Below are 18,909 nucleotides of genomic sequence, written 5' to 3'. Positions count from 1 at the left end.
CATCTCCCACTGCCTTCTCCACCTCTTTGCTGTTCTTCAGTAACATCAGCCATCTCTCCAGATGCTTCCTGTCAGAAGAGCCACGGGGTCATCTACTTGATTAAACTTCAGCTTTATTATATTTCAAAATCTCAATTGTTGGAAACAGCTGCTGGTGAAGCAACTTGATTTGCATTTTCCAGTCCTGCTCTTAGTGGTATGACCTTCTAGCCAAAGATGAATATTAGTGATGTATTGCCTGAGGATAAAATGTGTTTCTAAATAAATAGCTTCACTAAAGGGCAGCTGGGGTGATTTCTTCCCATTCTGTATCTTGGTGTCTTTTTTTTTGTTGGTGATATGAAGGAACATAATGTTTCCTCAAGCAGTTACAGGCATAGAGGTGTCACAGCCAAATGCCAAGCCATTAAATTTTAGGAAATCTGGAATGATATTAGAATTTTCAGTGTAAGACTTTTATATGAGATTTTTCAATGGCTGTGTGTAAATCAGAGATTTCCTTTTAATATGATCAAATGATGAATACTAATAATAGCTAACATTTGTTGAACACTTATTTTGGCTGAGACACTCAGTACTTCATGTGGGTTTGCTGGAGTAGGTACGCTTCTTATTCCCACTTTATAGGTGAGGAAACTGAGCATAGAGAGATCAAATAATTTTCTTCATAACACACAGCTGGTAGATTGCAGAGCTGGGATTCAATCAGGGTGATCTGACTCTAGAGACTACGCTGTTAACCCTGTACTCTCTCCGGTCCTTGAAAAGACCTTGTTTATCACTGAGACATCTGCAAGCATTCAGTAATTTGAGTTGAAATAAATCAGCTATACATAAACCCAGAATCCTAATAGCCATGTGTCCTGACTAACCACATTATCCATAGCTATGAATTATAGGTCTTCCTTACTTTAAAAAATCTTTAATTATGGAGATTTCCAAATATAAGCAGAAGTTGAGATGATAGGGTAATGACATTTGCAAACCCACAACCCAAATTAGACAATTACCCACACATGGCCATTTGTTTCCTCTCTATTCTCCCTGTACCAAATCCAGTATAATATTTTCAAGCAAATGCCAGACATCATATTATTTTACCTGTAAATTATTTACTATGAATCTTATCATAAAAGAACTCTTTAAAAAATATGACTTCAACTTTATTATTATGCCTACAATTAAAAATAATTAATATCTAATGATCTAGTCAGTGTCCACATTTACTATTTCATAATAAATGTATTTTTATTATTTAAACAACCACTGGTTTATTTGAATTACTATCCAAATAAGATTCTCACACTGCTTTTGGTTAATATTTTTCTTAGGTCTCTTTTAATCCATAACCATTCTCTCCACTCCCCCTTACTTCCCCACTTCCCCATCGCCCTCTTAACCTTTGTTGAAAAACATGGTAATTTATCTGATGGAATTTTCTGTATTGTCTCACTCTCACTTTGAATAAGAAAGAGTTACAGTTCATTTCTCTAAAGCCTAAGAGAGAATAGTAGAATAGCTGTGGACTGTGATATCCCTAGGAGGAAGCCACAGCCCCTGGGAAGGCAGTGAGGCAACAGCCAGCTGTGTGTTTTGTGGGGCCTGTTTTGTGCAGTGATCCTTTTATCTTTTGTGTTCATGTTGATATTAAAGCGTCTTAGTCCAGTACAGAAGGACCTTCTGAAATAATTATTAAATGATGATTAAATAATCCTCAAATATTAAATAATGCTGAGTATATTTTAAGTGATATGTTGAATTTTTTTGAGAACTGATAAGCTTACAGATGTTCAATAAAATTAATCTCCATATCAGGATATAATTTAATGAGACTAATTAGTGCCATGTTCACTTAAAATCTAGGTTCAGGAAATGGAAATCTTGAATATGTTGAGTAGGATCTAATTTGAAAATGTCTAAATAGCTTATTCCCCAGAATCTAAACAGCTATTGGTGATCCTTGCCTCCCTTGGTTACTACATGGAGGTTGCAAAATGATGATCCCCCCCAAGTTTATTTTCTTCTACTTTTACAAGTAGATAGTTTTCTTTCAAAAAGCTTTCCTTGTTTTTCCCAATTGTCTTTTATTTGTTTTCTGATTACACTCATCATTTTGTACTGTGGGTTTAAAATTTTATGCGCTTATATTTTATTACTGTCATTCTTTTTGATGCTCATATTGCCCACAGTTGGCAGAGGGAGCCCCTTGCACCCACTGTCAGCTCTTACCATAGCCTGGTGGTTTGTGTGTGAGCATGTCCAACAAAAGCTTTCTCACCCCACAAAAGACCTGAGTTATCATCTCCTACTTCGTTTGCTCTAGCCTGTAATTCAGCCTGATCTTCAAGGGGAGAATGTGTTTAAAAACCAAGATCTGGGCGCTAAGTGAACTCATTGCTTCTTCCCTTGTTCTTTATAACATGGCACCAAGTCTTTGAATGACAAACGGGAGATAGTCAGCCCTTCCTATTTGTCTCTTGCTACCTTCTTTGACTGGATGTTTATCTCATATATAAACAGCGGTTCATGCCTTTTAAAATTTCCCTTGGTTTGGGTACTACAGTCCATCTCTTGACTGTAAGTCTGTTTGTCTTGATGCCATAAGCAAACCTCTTGCAGCATCTGATTGGGTTTTTGTCGTCCTTATAGCTCCCCAGTTCTGCTGCTCTGGGCTTCACCTGGGCCAAGGGTGTATGCCGCCAGGCCATCTTCTTTGTCGCCCCCACAGCCCCTGATTAGACCGACACTCCCTGCCGTTTGTGTCTCTTGTCCTGACCATGCTCTGTGTGTTTCTTTTCACCTGATTCACACCGCATTGGTGCATAGACCCCTGAGGTGTGGGGTCTTCATCTTTACCCTGTGCTGAGGGGCTCTCTCAGTGGTGTCTCTTTCCATCTAATTGCTAGTTGTTCCTTTTGTTAGTGAAGAAAGAAATCCCTTCTGTCACCATCTTGGTGATGTCACTCCTTAACAACTTTTAAATGTATAATACACTATTATTGCCTATAGTCACCCTCCTGTACATTACATCCCTGTGGCATTTATTTTATGGATGGAATTTTGTACCTTTTCAGCACCTTCCTTCATTTTTCCCATTCTAGACCCTGTTTCTGACAACCTCTAATCTTTTCAGTGTCTGTTAATTTGTTTTGTTTTGTATTTTCAGATTCTATATACAAATGAAATCTTTCCATCTGACTTATGATCCTTAACATAATGGCCCTTGAATTCCATCCGTGTTGTGGCAAATGGCAAAATATCCTCCTTTTATATGATAGAATAATATTTCTGTGTGAGTTTGTGTGTATACACCATTGTGTATACACCATTATTTTTATTCATTCATCAGTGGACACTTAAGTTGCTTCCATGTCTTGGCTGTAGTAAGTCATTATGTAGTGAACTTACAGGGTTATATAATTTCAACTTAGTGTGTTTATTTTCTTTGGACAAACACCCAGTAGTGGAAAGGCTGGATCATAAGGTAGTTCTAGTTTTAATTTTTTTTCAGTAGCCTCCATACTTCCCATATCTACTACACCAATTTACATTCCTATCAGTAGTACACAAGGGTTCCCTTTTCTACATGCTTACTAATACTTGTTATTTCTTAAGCTTTTCTTTTTGTTCTCATGAAAAAGAAACAGTTACACAAACTTCTGTCTCACAATAAGTTCTGAAATGTACTGAGAAGACTCAAAAGAATGACCTTGTGGCATGAAAGGAGAAGTGGATTTTTATTTTAAGAACAAGAGTCTGTGGAAGCAGAGCACATAAGTTTTTCAATTTAAAAAGAACAGAATTCTTTGTTATTCAAAGTTGTTTTTTTTTTAATTCCTCATTCTTGCTTCTTTCAACCTAATAATTAGCATGCAAGGTCACTGATATTTTTGGAGGTAGAGATCACATGTGATGTTTCAGAAAACAGATCATGGAACTTTTCTACCAATAAATGGACATTTTCTTTGTCTGTTGCACATTTTTACCTTAGGGTCTCATAAGATAAATACCTGTTATGTGCGGTTGGCTTCATAAAATGCTGTCATAGGTTATCAGGTACCTTTGTTAGAGTCTCAGTTGCCTGTGAGACATATGCAGTTTTTTAGGAGTAATGGGTGGCTCTCTGCAGAAACCATGCTATTCAGCGCAGCATTGTGACCTTCCATCTGCAAAGCCTCATTAAATCTCAGCCTTCCTCCAGGGAGCCAAAACCAGTTCCAAGGCAGCGTATCGAAGCTGTCTGTGCTGGCTTTGTTTGCACAAAGGGGCACTTATATTACACTGTCCTTGGTATCACAATGGTGGAAGAGGGAAATGTTACTGTCTTTTCTTTAGTGTTTGCTTGTAGTGTAAGAGATTGAAGTATAGGCAGGCACTAGAATTTGAGGAAAATAAGATGGGTATTGTCACTACGTACCTTCTCATCAGTATTTCCTGCTGTGTGGGTTGGAATGGGGTGGGGTGTGAGGAAAGCATCTATAAATTAAATAATACTGTAAGAAATAGACTACTCAAAATGTAGGCAAGCAGTGATTTTTACTCAAACTAGACAGAATGAGAATTTATAACATAATAAATGACTTTAATTTATGGCATTTCTCTAAGTATGAAATAGTCTGTAAAGCATACTAAGATAAGACTGATCAAAAGCTTGTATCAAGATGAAACAGAGTCCTCATTCCTCTCCCTTTGTGCATGAAGGAATCCTTAGTCATAGATGACTAAGAAGTCTTTAGTCTGGAGCCTGTTCTTGTAATTAAATGGTTCACCCAGTAGATCCTTTAACCCATCACTGTAAATGCTTTTTGACAAGGGTGATTGGATTCTTTTCTGCTGTTTTGAGATGCAGCCAACTTGGAAAGGCACTAGGAGGGCCTTACAATTTTGATTTTTATGAAATAGATGAATAAACAATAGTTCAAATGAAATAGAGCTTACATTTCTGAATCTTCCACATAAAATGTTCTTTTGTATTTAAAGAAAAAAAGCAAAGACAGTATTGTGATATCTGGAGAAGAACTAAAAATAATTTAGTAAATGATACACTTTGCTATATTGAAGAATAATGTTTGAGTCAACAAGAAAAACTATTCCCTTGTTAAAATTTCTTCTTAAGTAGTCAGAAGATATATCAAACATAGTGTTGGGATCTGTTTTTTTATTTAATTCTGCAAGTAATCTTTTTTTTTTTAATTTCTTACATCATTGTTCACTTTTTTGGTACAGTAATTGGTTTCTTTTTTAAAACATCCAACAAATAAAAATCTAACTACTGACTTCTTCTAAATGCATAAATAAAACTCTTTTCTTGTAATGTTCTTCACAAGCACCAGATTGACTCTGAGAAAATAAAGCATTAAAACTTTGTATGCACTGACTTTTTTGTTGTGTGGTTATAGATATTTAGGTGGTAGAAGAAGAGGAAGGAAAGCAGGAGGCTTTGGAGTGTGCAAACTGACTATTGCTTAACACGTTTTGAAGCTTAAGAGGCTGCACACTGTTGATGTTGTCCTCAGTGTGCTGTACTATGGGACTGTGGCCACCAGGTGGATGCTGCTGCCCAGAGATGGCCACGTTGTCCAAACTATAAGGCACCACGGTGATTCAGCAGTTGAACTTGAACGGGCACTATACTAGGCATTGGGAATACAAAGATGAATAAGACACAAAACCAGTAAAGGGCTAGAATTATGCTGGCAGGGCTCCAGTGAACAGTGTAAAAATGTGTGACTAGCCTTGATTTTTAGGGATGATGACCTGAAAGGATCTCCCATCTGAGCTGCACCTTGAGGGATGACTGTGAATCAGGTTAAATTGAGAAGAGTCTTGTACATAACTGATTCCAGAACATAACTTATGTCAGTTATGTAATTTATCTGCTATATTTTTTCTATAAAACTAATCATAAGCCCAAACTAACCTAAATCTCCAATTGCTAGAAATGATAATGCATATAGGAAACCTTAGAGTAAGAGTCAAAAGAATATAAATGTTGTAATATATTTAATTTTTTGTTTAATCTCACATTGTTAATCAGTTCTTATTCTAGTCTTGTTTTAAACCCATTTTAAAATTACCCTAAATTGTTTGAGACCAAAACTCAATGGTTGTTTTTTTCTTACTCCTTTATGTCCACTTTATTCATCTATTTCTCTCTGTTGCCTTTATCACTCATCACTATAATTTGCCTCATCTGTCCATTTATATCTACCTAATTACTTACCTGAGTTAAAGATTCCCAGTAGCTTGGAATGAAAGAGAAAAAGAAAACTTTGCATTTTCTTTCATCTTCTCATCCATTGGTTGGGCAGCACTACTGGGCAGGGCTGTTTCTGTTTCATTGCTGAGGCCATAACTGGCTTTCTGCCAATTTGTGTTCCACCTCCCACACAGCCCTTGTCAGGCCACTAACCATCTCCTTGTTACTCAACCCAGCGGACACGTCTCTGTGTAATCTTTCTTGAAAAGATTGTCACTTGTCTATTTTAAGCACTCACTTTCCTCATTGCTTTTAGAATGTAAGGTAGATGCCTAAATCTGGCTACATTTGACCCTACTCATGCCTTCAGGCTCATCTCACCACCTTCTCCATTTACAATTAAGGTTCTAAACAGTCGTTTTTCAGTGATTTCAATGTATTATGCATACTCTCTCACCTCCAGGACTTGCTGCTAACTCTTGTTCATCCTTTGGGCTGGTATTCAGAATTATGCTTTCTTTTTAAGGGACCCAAACCTTAGTTAGGTCCTAAGGGTCTACCCAAGTCCTACAATCAGTTTCAACATCACATGTGGTCTGAATAACCGTGTCATTGTTATAATGACTCTACACCCAACTGGCATTTCTGCTTCCACCGCTTTCTTCCCTACTTAAACCATTGGCCCTACATTCCTAAAAATGATCTCTTTAAAATAATACAACTCAGATCATGTCACTTATTTAAAATCTCCAGGGACTAAACATACAATTCACCTCAGCATATAATTTGCAACTGCATATCCCACTCTGATCCTTGCCTATCACTGTTATAAGTTGGGCTTTTAGGTGACCTTTTAGAAGGTGCTTATATACTTTTTATGGGATATTACTAAAATAAAAATACAAAGCTAAAAATTCTTTCAAAAATGCTGAGGCTTTGGGGTCACCTTCCCTCTTTAAGAAACACCAGAACTTTCTCTGGGAAAGCTGACCTACCTCACCACACCACTCTGTGTGATGGGCCTCTCTTCAGTGCTTCTTTCCTTAGGACTTAACCAAATTTGGAGAAGGGGTAATTGGTTTTCAACTTCTAGAAGAGTCCTAGATGATAGCAGTGAAGAAACTCACTGTGATTCTCAACTACATTTAAAACTATATTTTAAAAATTAAATCCAATAGTAAACATAGACACCTGAGACAGAATAATACCACACAGATAATTTCATACTCTGCGTGAAATATGCTAAGACATACTGTACTTACATGGTGCCTACATGAATTTACTGAGATCCTCAGAATAGCTCCATGTTTCCTACAAATTGGGAACCACGGTACTAAAGAACTAGCTTAGCTGTGGACATTCTGTGCTCATCTGTCACCCAGATGTGTCCGGCTCACATATAGTTGGCACCTTGAAGAAAAGCTTCCATAAAGTAGTAGTTATCTAAAACTGGGACCCACTCAGAAGCCACTCAGGAAATTCTATAGCAGGTTTGATTTTGGAGTTCAGATGTGTCAGCGGACTGTTATCCTGCTTTGAAGGAGGTGAGCTTCCACATGGACTGCTGAAAGCACTTTTGCTGCAAATAGATTATAACTCTTGGAATTGGCCCTCTTTCCTGAGTGCCCTGGGCATCCCTATCAATTTAAATCTCAAGTGCTTTCTTTCAAGACTTCGCTCCTCTACGAAACATTGCTCTTATCCTTCTCTGTTCTAGCTGTTTGAGGCACAGTTTTCCACCCTTGCTTATATTCTACTTCATATTGTTCTACAATGGTTTTAGTACAAGTCAGCCATGCTGTCGATTTCCTATAGAAAGAGACTTTCTTTCTATAGAACTCCTCAGAAGACTGAACAGTCATTGCATACATATTACTTGTTTAAGGATCCTCTCTGAGGCCACGAAGCATCAGTTACTACTAGCCCTGTACAGCAGAGGGCCAAATATCTAAGCCATTATGTGAACACAAACAACATAGCCGGAGGCTGTTGGAGGTTTGGGTGCCCTTGTAGTCTGCACCCCCTTGCTGAATCATGCTTTTGGAATTCTGTTAGCTTAACTAGATTCTAGTTCCAGGATTTCCTTCTATCTGCCATGTGAAAAACCTATTTTTCACTCAGAAACAAGAGCAATCAGTAATGATATAAATTGTATTGAATACACTAAATAGATAAACAATTTGTAGACATGAAAACTCCATAGGACATGTGTAGTGCGGGTCAAGGAATCATTTTCACAGTTGAACCTTTTTTTTTATAGTTTCAGTGTTATCTTCAAAGGAAGTGTATATTTGTTGTTTATGACACTTGGTGTTTAGCTATTCTGGAGGTAAATAAGATGACACTTTGGTTTAGATTCATCTTCCACATCTCATATTTTCCCTATCATTGACTCATCAGTCATTCAACAAATATTTATTAGGCATGGATAAATGTGCAAGAGAAGATACAATTTAGTTCAACAAATGTTTACAGAGCATTTATTCCATGTAGAGCTCTGTGCCAGGGTACAAGATATTACACTAATGAAAAGTGACTCCCTGCTATGTTGAATTTACAGTTTGCCTAAAAACAAAGAGAAAAACAAGAAATTTAAAAGGTCCAAATTAAATATATAAGCATTAGTATTATTATAATAATTTGTACATGTAAGTATACATTGTATGTATACTTTGTATACATACAAATAGAATACTATATTAGTACTATATAATTATTACATAAAATATTAAGTATATAAATATTAAATAGACTGATGCGGTGATAAGTGTAATATAGCTTTGTCTCTTAAAAAGCTTATAATTTATGTGTCGAAAGAGAGATACAATTTACTAGATTGCCAAACAGAAAAAATATTGCTAAAAGCATACAAAAATAATACTGTAGAATAAAGACTTGAGAGTGACTAACAGGACCTTGGAAGTTACAAAACTCCCCTCAAGTAAGTCAGCAAGAAGGGGAGGCATTTTAATTCTTAAAGAGAGGAAAAGGCATTCTGACAGTGGACTGAGCACACCCCTCATGCACGCTGGGCGATGGGGTGTTAGTAGCGTGTTGTTGATCAGGCTGGATTCAGGAATGTGGCTTGGTTCCTCCTCATTTTCAGTGTCTCCTCTGTTGGAGGCAGCACAGCTGGGATGACAAGCTGACTTCAAAAGGAGGATGTGCTCTGCTTATGGCAATTTCTCTGAGAGAAGGGTCTAGCTGCAAGTTGAGTCATGCCTCAGTGGTGACCTTCTCCCCACCAGATTGCTTATGCCTTTTTTTTTTTTCAAGTTTCAGATATGTATTAGTCAGTATAAACCCAAACACAGAACACCAACATGATTTAGGGTGCTTGGCCTGATTGAAGATCTAGCAGAGCTAGGCAGTGGGAGAGGCCTTAGGCAGGGAAGGGGAGGAGCAAATTTCTGCAAGGTCTGTAAATAAGTCTCTGTTTATGTTTCTTAAGGGGAGGAAGTATAAATATTGGTAAAGTGAAAACTTCCTTATTATTTGCCCTTATTATAAAGTTTCTGCCTGTGTATAGAAGTTCTCACATTACAGGCAAAGCTGGAAATTTGGGGAGATGAATAGAAGAAATCCCCCTGGGCTAAGTAAGAAAATGGATAATTGTAATGAAACAGTGATATAAACAGGTCAGAGGGCAGGGGGGAAGAAGTGTGAGCAGGTTCTGGCGTGACCAGGGAAGGCTGATTTTCTGGGTAGAACTTGAGCTGTGTCTGTAATTCAGATGGAAGGAACAGATTCACATGGCTTTTCTTTCCTAAGAGCACGTACAACATCAATAGAAAACAGGCTGCTTTATGTTTTGCTAAAAGCCATGTGGCAACTCAAGCAGTTTCTTAAAACAGGCCATTCTTTGGCAAAGAAAGACAGGTTGACTTCAGGTACTCCAGAGCGATTCCAGGTGGCGTAAAAGAAAGCAAAGGAAATCTCAAATATCCACTTCCACTGCCCTTTCTACCCTCCAATTAGTGTTGACTAAGTATCTACTCTATTATTTTCTGAATCTGCCTCCACCTACATTTTTTGATAGAGGGAAATATACATCCTATTGCAAATAGTACTCCATGGGTCTGTGCCCAAACTGTGATAACAAACCCCTGTTCTTTTAAAAGGTGTTGAGTAGATTGGGGATACAGATGTAAAATGCCAGGTTAAAGGACCTGTAAACAGTTGCTTGCTTGGGGCATTTTCTTTTTTCTTCTGTTTTTCTGTTTTGTGACTTTTTTTTTTTACACACACACATTACATCAGTCTTCATTTTGTACATTGTTTTCACCTTGGTTGTAATCTCAGTGAATTTTTCACCACCAGTTCGCCTGTGTGCCATCACCACAGTCCCCTGTGCTCTTCCCGCCCCAATTTTGATCCTGTTCCCCTCTCCATCTCCGTAGAATCTCTCTAGCTTATAGTTATTTGTTGATTTTCATTTTTACTTTATTTCAATTGCCTTCTTCTTTTTCCTAATCCCTTAAACTGCTGTGAGCGAAACCATCCAGTATTTTTCTTTTCTTTCTGGATTATTTCACTAAGCATGATCCATTTCAGCTCTATCATGTTGCTGCAAATGGTACGAGTTTATTTATTTATTTTATTGCTGAGTACTATTCCATAGTATATATGTACAACAGAGAAAAAGGAACTTTTTTACATTGCTGTGGGAATGCAAACTGGTACAAACAGTATGGAAAGCTGTTTGGAGGTTTCCCAAATTGCTGAAAATGGAGTTTTCATATGATCCAGCAATTCCACTCCTAGCCATCTACCCAAAGGACACAAAAACATTAATTCAAAAGGATACCTGTACCCCTTTGTTTATTGCTGCACTATTTACAATAGGGAGCTGTGGAATTAACCCAAATGCCCAAAAATACATGACTGGATCAAGAAGATGGGGCAGTTACTTTTTAACAGTTGTATTGGAATAAAATTGACATGCAATAAGCTGCACATATTCAACGTCTAGTTTGATGAGAATCGACAATCAGTACATCTGAACTGTATTTTGCTGTCTTAGGGAAGTAAGAAGAATACCATTTCCACAATCAAGATAAAGAACATTTCATTCTGCAAAGATTTCTCGCTCCTGTGAGATCCAGCCTTTCTTCCCCTACCCCAAGACAACAACTGATATGCTTTCAGTCAGCAAAAGGTAATTTGCATTCTGTAGAATTTTATGTAAATGGATTATACATTTAGTTCTCTCAACATAATGATTTTGAAATTTATCCATGTCATTCTGCAAAGCAAGGGTTTGTTCATTTTATTGCCAAGTAGCATTCTATTGAATGGGCATATTGTTTTGTTTACTCTCACACTATTGGAAATTTGGAATATTTCCAGCTTGGCCTATTAAATTAAAGCTGCCATGAATACACATATACAAGTCTTTGTGTAGACTTGTGCTTTCATTTGTCTTGGATAAATACATAGCAGTGAAATGACTAAATTGTATGGTAGGTATGCAATTAAGTTCTGATAAACTTTCTAAAGTGCATTTTCACTATTTGTATATGAGATTTGCAGTTAACTGATCCACATCCTTACCAATACTTACTATTATCAGTCTTTTTACTTTTATCCTGTAAAGAGGGTATGTATGGTGGTTTTAACTGTACTACTAATAACTTTGGACATCTTTTATGTACTTTCTACCATCTAGTATCTTCCTTCTAAAGTATTTGCTCAGATCTTTTACACTCTTTCTTTTTAAATTTTTAGTTTTTTGTATTTATTTTCATACATCATTATTAATTTTTGGATGGTATTTGATTTCTCCTCTCAGGTATGGTTCTCTCACCATTACAGCACCCATGATCCATCACCATAGTCTCTGTGCTCTTCCTTCCCTTGTTTGACCCTTCTCTCTCCCCTTGGCTCACTTTCTTATTAGGGATTTTATTTTCTTATTATTGAGTTGCAAGAGTTCATTTTGCATTCTGGATATAAGTAATTTATTAGACAATGATTCTGTGAATACTTTATGGTTTGTCTTTTCATTCCTTAATATGTTTTGAAAAGCAAATGTTTTTAGTTTTGAAGTCTACAGTATGTTTTTTTCATAGTTTGTGTCATTCATGGCCTATTGAGAGTATTTACTTCATCTGAGATAACAGTTTTCCTTCTGTGTTTTCTTCTAGAAGGTTTATATTTTTAGTTCTTACATTCAGGTTGTGATTCATTTCAGTTTAAGTTTTTATTTATGGTGTAAGTTAAGGTTTGTGAAAGGAATATTTATTTATTTATACACAGCCTATTTGAATTGTCCTTATGTCTTTCTCCAAAGTCAGTTGACATATGTATGGGTCTATTTCTGGTTTCCCTATTCTGTTAAATTTCATCTTTAGGTCTATCTTTATATCAGTACTACACTATTTTGACTAGTGTAGCTTTACAATAAAGTCTTGAAAATACATGGTTTAAATCCTTCAACTTGTTTTTGTTGTTGTTCAAATTGTTTTGACTCATGTTCTTTGCATTTCTACAAACATTTTAGAATCATTTTCTCATTTGTATAAGAAAATATTTGTAAGAATTTTGGATTTTCATTGTGACTACAAGTAATCACTAGATCTGTTTGGAGAAAATTTGAATATTGGCTCTTCCAATCCATGAGGTAGTTCAGGGGGCTTTTACTTTTTGAAGCTCGTGTGGACTATGACATCTACCATCCTGTTGCTGTAGCCAAATTCTTTGTCAAACCAGGAAATGAGATTGACAAAGAGATCATTGAGGGCAGTGCCAGCCCAGCATTGAAGGTGAAGAAGTGGGTGTCACTGTTAAAATTGCAGGAGACAATCTGATCCTCGTAGTATCCCAGGATGCCCTTCAGCGTGTCCTGTGATGTCTGTCTGGCTACCTTCTTGGTGTCCTATTTGGCAGCTTTCACCAGGTAGCAGATCAGATTCCACAACCTACATGTTCGGGGTGAGGACATGGAAGGCCATGCCAGAGAGGGTTCTATACATCTCAGGGTTGACCTAGCCTAGGTAGTGCCAACAGAAGGCGGGGGGATGATATCTTGAGAGCCCATTAGCCATCCCACCACAGCTTCCCATAGGCACACCACAGTCTTCTGTGGTCTTGAGTCCCTCCACAATGCCAAAATTATTTGGATGACCTTGGCCAAGGGGTCCAAGCTGATGGTGATTCAGGAGACACTCCTGGCACCCATCAAAGCATGGGAGCATAGCAGATAGGATGACCGTTTTTGCCCTACCAATCAAATAAGCCCCAGTCTGCTCTAAGGTAATGAATACACCAGTGGCTGCTACAGCATACTCAGCACCAGAATCACTCCTTCTGATGTTGGCGAGGTCTCGCTCCTATAAGGTGGAGATGGACTTTCCACTGGTGGCAAGCTTTCAGTTCTCATCATTGACTGTGCCATTAAATGTGCACATTTAGTGTGGATTCATACTGGAACATGAAGCCCATGTGGTTGTAGTCAGTGAAGGAGTCAGTGATAGCAACGATATCCATTTTTCTAGAGTTAAAAGCAGGTTCACCCTGCTGTCTGGAGGGCATGGCTGCCACTGCCCAAGAAGAGGGGCTGTCTGTCAAGTGTGCAGCTGAAGAGAGCCTTCTACGTGTTTCTATTACTGATTTTTTGTTCTCATTATTGGCCATAGTTTTTGCATGCCTGAAATTTTTATTGGGTGCTAGGCCTTGTGAGTTTTACCTTTTTAATTCTTTGAAATTGTTTTGGATTTTGTACCAGGATGCAGGTATCTGGGGGACAGTTTGACTTTTTTGGGAAATAATTGATTGTTCATATTTTTCAATTGACCCTTTCCAGTGAACTCATGAAACCTTTAGTCTAGCACTCAAGTGTTCCCATTACTCAGGCCACACCCACCTGAGTGTTGTATTCCTTGTTCATGTTCAAGGAGGTCTTTCCATTCTGACTGGTGGGAACATGAACTATTAATAGTCCTGTGTTCTCTACTCCAGGGATTTGGTAGTTTCCTCACCTGGTATATTGGTCAGTAGTCGGCTAAAGACTGAAGAGTAATCCTCTGTGGCTCTACTAACCTCCCTGTATGTATGGTTCTTGCCTCATTACTACCCTGCCCCTCAGTTTCAGCTGCTTTGGTTTCCCTTAACTCTCTGCTCTACCTACTCATCTCAGTGATGTCTGGGGGCAGCCCTGGATCTCCTTCCTCCTGCATTATAGGCAGTGGTTCTCCAACTAATAACTGGGGCAATTGTTGGTCTTTATTTCCTCTTTCCCAAGGATCACTATTTTCCAGTGACTTCTGTCTAGAGACTGAAAAACCTTGTCTTCATATATTTTGTCCAGTTTGTTTTGTTGTTTAAAGCTAAGAAGGCAAATCTTGTCCCTCTTACTTTTTTTTTAATATGCTAAAGGGCAGTTTTATTGTAACAAGAGAAGGAAAGTAAAGTACACTTGCACAGATACAAGCAGGCAGGAAGAGCTGCCCCTGACAAAGTCTTATCAAAGAGACTCCTGTGTAGTCACAGGGCAGCCTGGGGAGAACTGTCTCTGCTGCTTTGCAAAGGGAGAAGGTTGGCAAAAAAAAAAAAAAAACACCTTTAGGCAAGAGAGCTGCCTGGTCCCTCTTACTTTATCATGGCCAGAATTCAGGTAACGGAATTCATTAAAGGTTGAAAAAAATTGAAACAAGCGAATGGATTTAAATAGTGTGGTGATTTCAGACAGCCTGATTTGATATTCAATTTAAGAATCAAGGCAATAAATTAAATAAGATCACTTTTCCACGAAACTTTAATGGAAAGCTTTTGCATTATGCCTAAAGCTTGACATCTAATCTAGGTTAAGGTGACAGTGACCCTCAGCTAGCCTGCATTGGCCTTGGTGACTTATGCTGACATTATAATATAAAGGTTTCTTCACTGATTTAAGAAATAGGTGGGGTGAGGAAGGAATATTAAGCCACTAATACTTTCAGTTCTCTGATTCTAAATCCAGGCTTTATCTATTAACTGTCCTATGCTGTGTGATTGCTTCTGAACTCTGTGTTGCTAAAGTACAGTGTATCATCCTCTAATCAGAAGAGTCTGAAATGTAAGATCTGAAAAGGCTTGATCCTATTGAAAAGAAGAAATGCCTCTTCTAATTTCAAACCTTTTGACCTAGAAAACGGAAACAACTTTGTCTCTTTTAGTCAACAAAGAAAACACATTTGATGATTCCTGTTTTCCATTCTTTCCTGAAGATATCTTCCTTTTTCTCTATAACTTTTAAAAAACTTTTATTATTACAGCCTCCAGTAGTAAGTGTACCTTTAGTAGGTCTCAGAATTAGGCCAGTCTGTATAATAATTCTTCTGATGAAAGGCCTACTGATCACATGAGGAAGTGTGTTAATAAAGTTGTCATCTGTATATTGGTGTGTCCAAATTAAGCCAGAAAAAGTCTTTTGGAAATTTTTGTTCATCATAAGGTGTTTCCATATACTCAATTACAAATATCTTTAAGTGGCAAAATCACTTCTATGATACTTGACTTGTAAAATAGCTACAATATTTAATAATCATCATGTCATAATAATTATCATCATGCCTCTAAAATCTGAAAGTACAGTTTCTCTCTTTTCTCTCTTTCTGTATGTGTGTGTATCTGTCTGTCATTTTCATGACTACTTAGGAAAGAAGACTTGTTCTTTCCTTTTTTTTTACTGCCTCTCCAGAGGCAAGGATGTAGACAAGAAAAGTAATCCTCTTTAAACCTTGTACTGGAAAGCTTGGAATGATTTCTTTGTTCTTGAATATATAAAGAAAGATGAGATACTGAGAGTAATGTTGAGGCGTGTCTGCTCAGTTTTAGTTTATATCACAGCTCCTGAACCTCTGGCTTACCTCAAAAGGTGTGCTTGAAAATGAAGCAGTGACTATGGGAGAAAAGAAAAATGCTGCAGTGCTAACGATGACTGACATATAGAACAAGTGTTTACATCCCTGGGAATACAGCAAATACGAAAATTCCTACGTAGGGGAAAACACCGGGTTGTTCTGCATTTTTTGCGCACCTGTAAGTACATACACATATATGAAAAAGACCATACCTGTCCCCACATATTTAAATTTTTTGATTCCTTTTTAATATTTTCTGATCTGCATAATGATTTTGAAGTGAAAATAATGAAATTAAGTGCAGATTGGTATTCAGGTTCTTTTTTTAAAGTAAGCCTCAGAAGGACACATTCGATATACTTTTCAATAGTCTTTAGTGGATTACTCTAAACTTGTTAATTTTGTTTTACTATGTGTATTTATGGAAGCTTGGTCATCAGAAGACAGAATCATTTTTTTTCTGTTTTTTAGCAGAGTGTACTTTAACACCTTTCAGCATCTTGTGCTCAGCTCTCTTGCCCTTTATTCCTTCTATTCCCAGATCCGCTCCAAAGTTCATTTTATCTGAGATCTAGAATGACTGGAAGTCTCTCAGGCCTGTCACTCTTCTTACCTTTGTCTCTGTCACTCTTTAACCTTTGCTCGGAAGCGGAGCAGTGACTGCAAGTGACTGGGTACTTTTAGGCTTCCCGGTAAATCCAGCTTAGTTACCACTAACAGCACATTCTTTTTGTCGTCCTCTACACCTTCTACTGCACTTACCCTTTGCTCCATGTTTGTTTTGCTGTGTCAGTAAGTTTAGTCTCTGAAGCTTGCCTCCTTCTTATAGGAAAGAGGGAAAAGTCTTTCCCTAGTAAGTGTGCTTGGAACTTCCCTTACTATTATTTTCTTTTCTTATTCCTAATAGAATGACATAAATATTCCTTTATAATATAAGTATATTATAAACATTTATACCCACAAACATTCCTAGTTTCTGAGTATGTGCATTTCATTGGGCTTTTTCTTTGAAACACTCACTTTTATCCCATTTGTCAGCTCTCTTATTCTTGTTTTTAGTTGACCCCTGTCTGTCAAGAGCTGGTTGCTTATTCTGACACACACTCTTTTCATTTTCACTGCGTGCAGCCCCAGTGGCAAACTTGTAGTTTAATTATGATGTGCAGAGTCATCTCTTTAATTTCATTGGCCTTGAATTTTTACTCTCACTGAGTGTTTTCCCTAGCCAGATTTAAGTAATTCTTAATATCATGCTGTTATTGGATTACACATGGATTAGCTAAAAGTCACCCAAATCCTCATGGAATGAGATGAGTTATAAATAAGTAGGCTTGCAGGTGTGCATTATTGGGGTCCTTAACTGTTCACATGAAGAACTCTAAGTTTTGTTGCTGGCATAAGAATCTCTTTTCCACAGATCAAGCAGAAGTCTCAAATGCCCTGTCGTCTCAGTGGTTCCTACAGTAGAAATATGTTCTTTAAAATATTTGGGTCCTATATAAAATATAGGTGTAGCTTTTTAATAAAGCTTTTTAATAAAGCTACAATAAAGTTTTTGTGTTCCTTCAGCTTGTGTAATAGGGCTCTTTCTCTAATTTTTTTGGCCTTTACAGAAAAATTTTATAACTGAATTCATTTCTTTAAAAAAATAATTTCCCCAAAAGAAAAGAACAAAGATCCTTCAGTAAGTTCTTGCTGCCTCGGGTAAAGGTAGAACTTGTTTGTACTCTGCCAGTTATTCATGGAAAAAGACTTTTTTTTTTTTATTAAAAAGTTTATTTTTACATCATTTTGCACATTTTTTTTTTCATCTCAATTGTAATCCCCACGGGTTTCCCATCACCAAATCACCCCTGTGCCACCACCATAGTCCCGTGCATTTCCCTCCCTTCCCCGAAAAAGACATTTTTAAGGAAGTGGAATCCTTTCAGCCCAACTGGCAATGACTTTAATAGTATTTTGTAAAAGACAACGATTCCTTGCATAAGAGCCCCAACTTGTCCATTGAGATCTGTTCTAGGGGAAAAGAGTGACTCTATCTTTATGGTGACCCGTCAGCTGTGCATGTCCACAGGTGACTCACACCATGGCAGCAAAGGCCGCCTCCCCCAGGGTGGAGCCGGCCCCAGCATCAGTCAGCCCTGATGGGTACTGGCTGGATTCTAATCTTGGTGACTGATGAAAGAGAACTAATCCAGCACAGATCTTTGGTTACAGCTTCTTTGCCATGTTGTTTTGTGAAGCTCCGAGAAACACAAGTTTTCATTCTTGTTCCCCCAAACTTTTAAATGCTCTTTTCTCCTGGCAAAGATTTAACAACTGGCAAAGATCTAACTTCACATCTAGTCTGAAACAGTTTTCTCTCTGAAATTTTCCCAACCTACCTGCCCTGTGTGTGGGTTGTATGTTATTGTGTGTTGTATATGTGATGCAGTTATTACTATTACAGTAACTATTCTTTTGTATCATTATTACTATAATAATGTTGGGATTGCTCACTCCGGAAGGATCACTCTGAAAGTCCTGTTAGGAAGGTACTATGGAAAGTAAGAAAAGGCTATCACCTGTATTCACAGAGGAAAACAAAATTCTAGTGTGTACCGTTGTGTCCCTAGTACATTTTCTTCCACTTCTTGATAGAGACCCTCTCTAGTAAGGCTGTACAGAATCTATCTAAAGAGTCACACTGATCAAATGTTTCAGTGTTCTGTGGTACCTTTTCTCCAACCTACTGGATATTGTGCTACATAGACCCTTGACTTTAAAAATATTCAAATATTGGCCCTCCCTGGTGGCGCAGCGGGTTAAAGCACTGCACTAAGAAGCTAAAGCCACTTCCGCATGAGTTCGATTCCCGCCTGCCCCGGA

The 18,909-nt window shown here is 37.6% G+C and overlaps 1 protein-coding gene across 1 annotated transcript in view; it reads left to right on the top strand.

Annotated features, from left to right (window-relative positions):
* Window positions 1-11,226: 11,226 nt before the first annotated feature.
* KIAA1211 (KIAA1211 ortholog) overlaps window positions 11,227-18,909 on the top strand; it is a 125,243-nt gene continuing 117,560 nt past the window's right edge. Inside the window, exon 1 of the mRNA XM_012724220.1 lies at window positions 11,227-11,357. The gene's annotated coding sequence lies outside the window, so the exon portion shown is untranslated. The remainder of the gene's footprint in view (window positions 11,358-18,909) is intronic.

Source organism: Condylura cristata, unplaced genomic scaffold, assembly GCF_000260355.1.
Source record: "Condylura cristata isolate star-nosed mole 26May11 unplaced genomic scaffold, ConCri1.0 scaffold00012, whole genome shotgun sequence".
Taxonomy (NCBI): Eukaryota; Metazoa; Chordata; class Mammalia; order Eulipotyphla; family Talpidae; genus Condylura; species Condylura cristata.
This window is presented reverse-complemented; position numbering and strand designations above follow the sequence as displayed.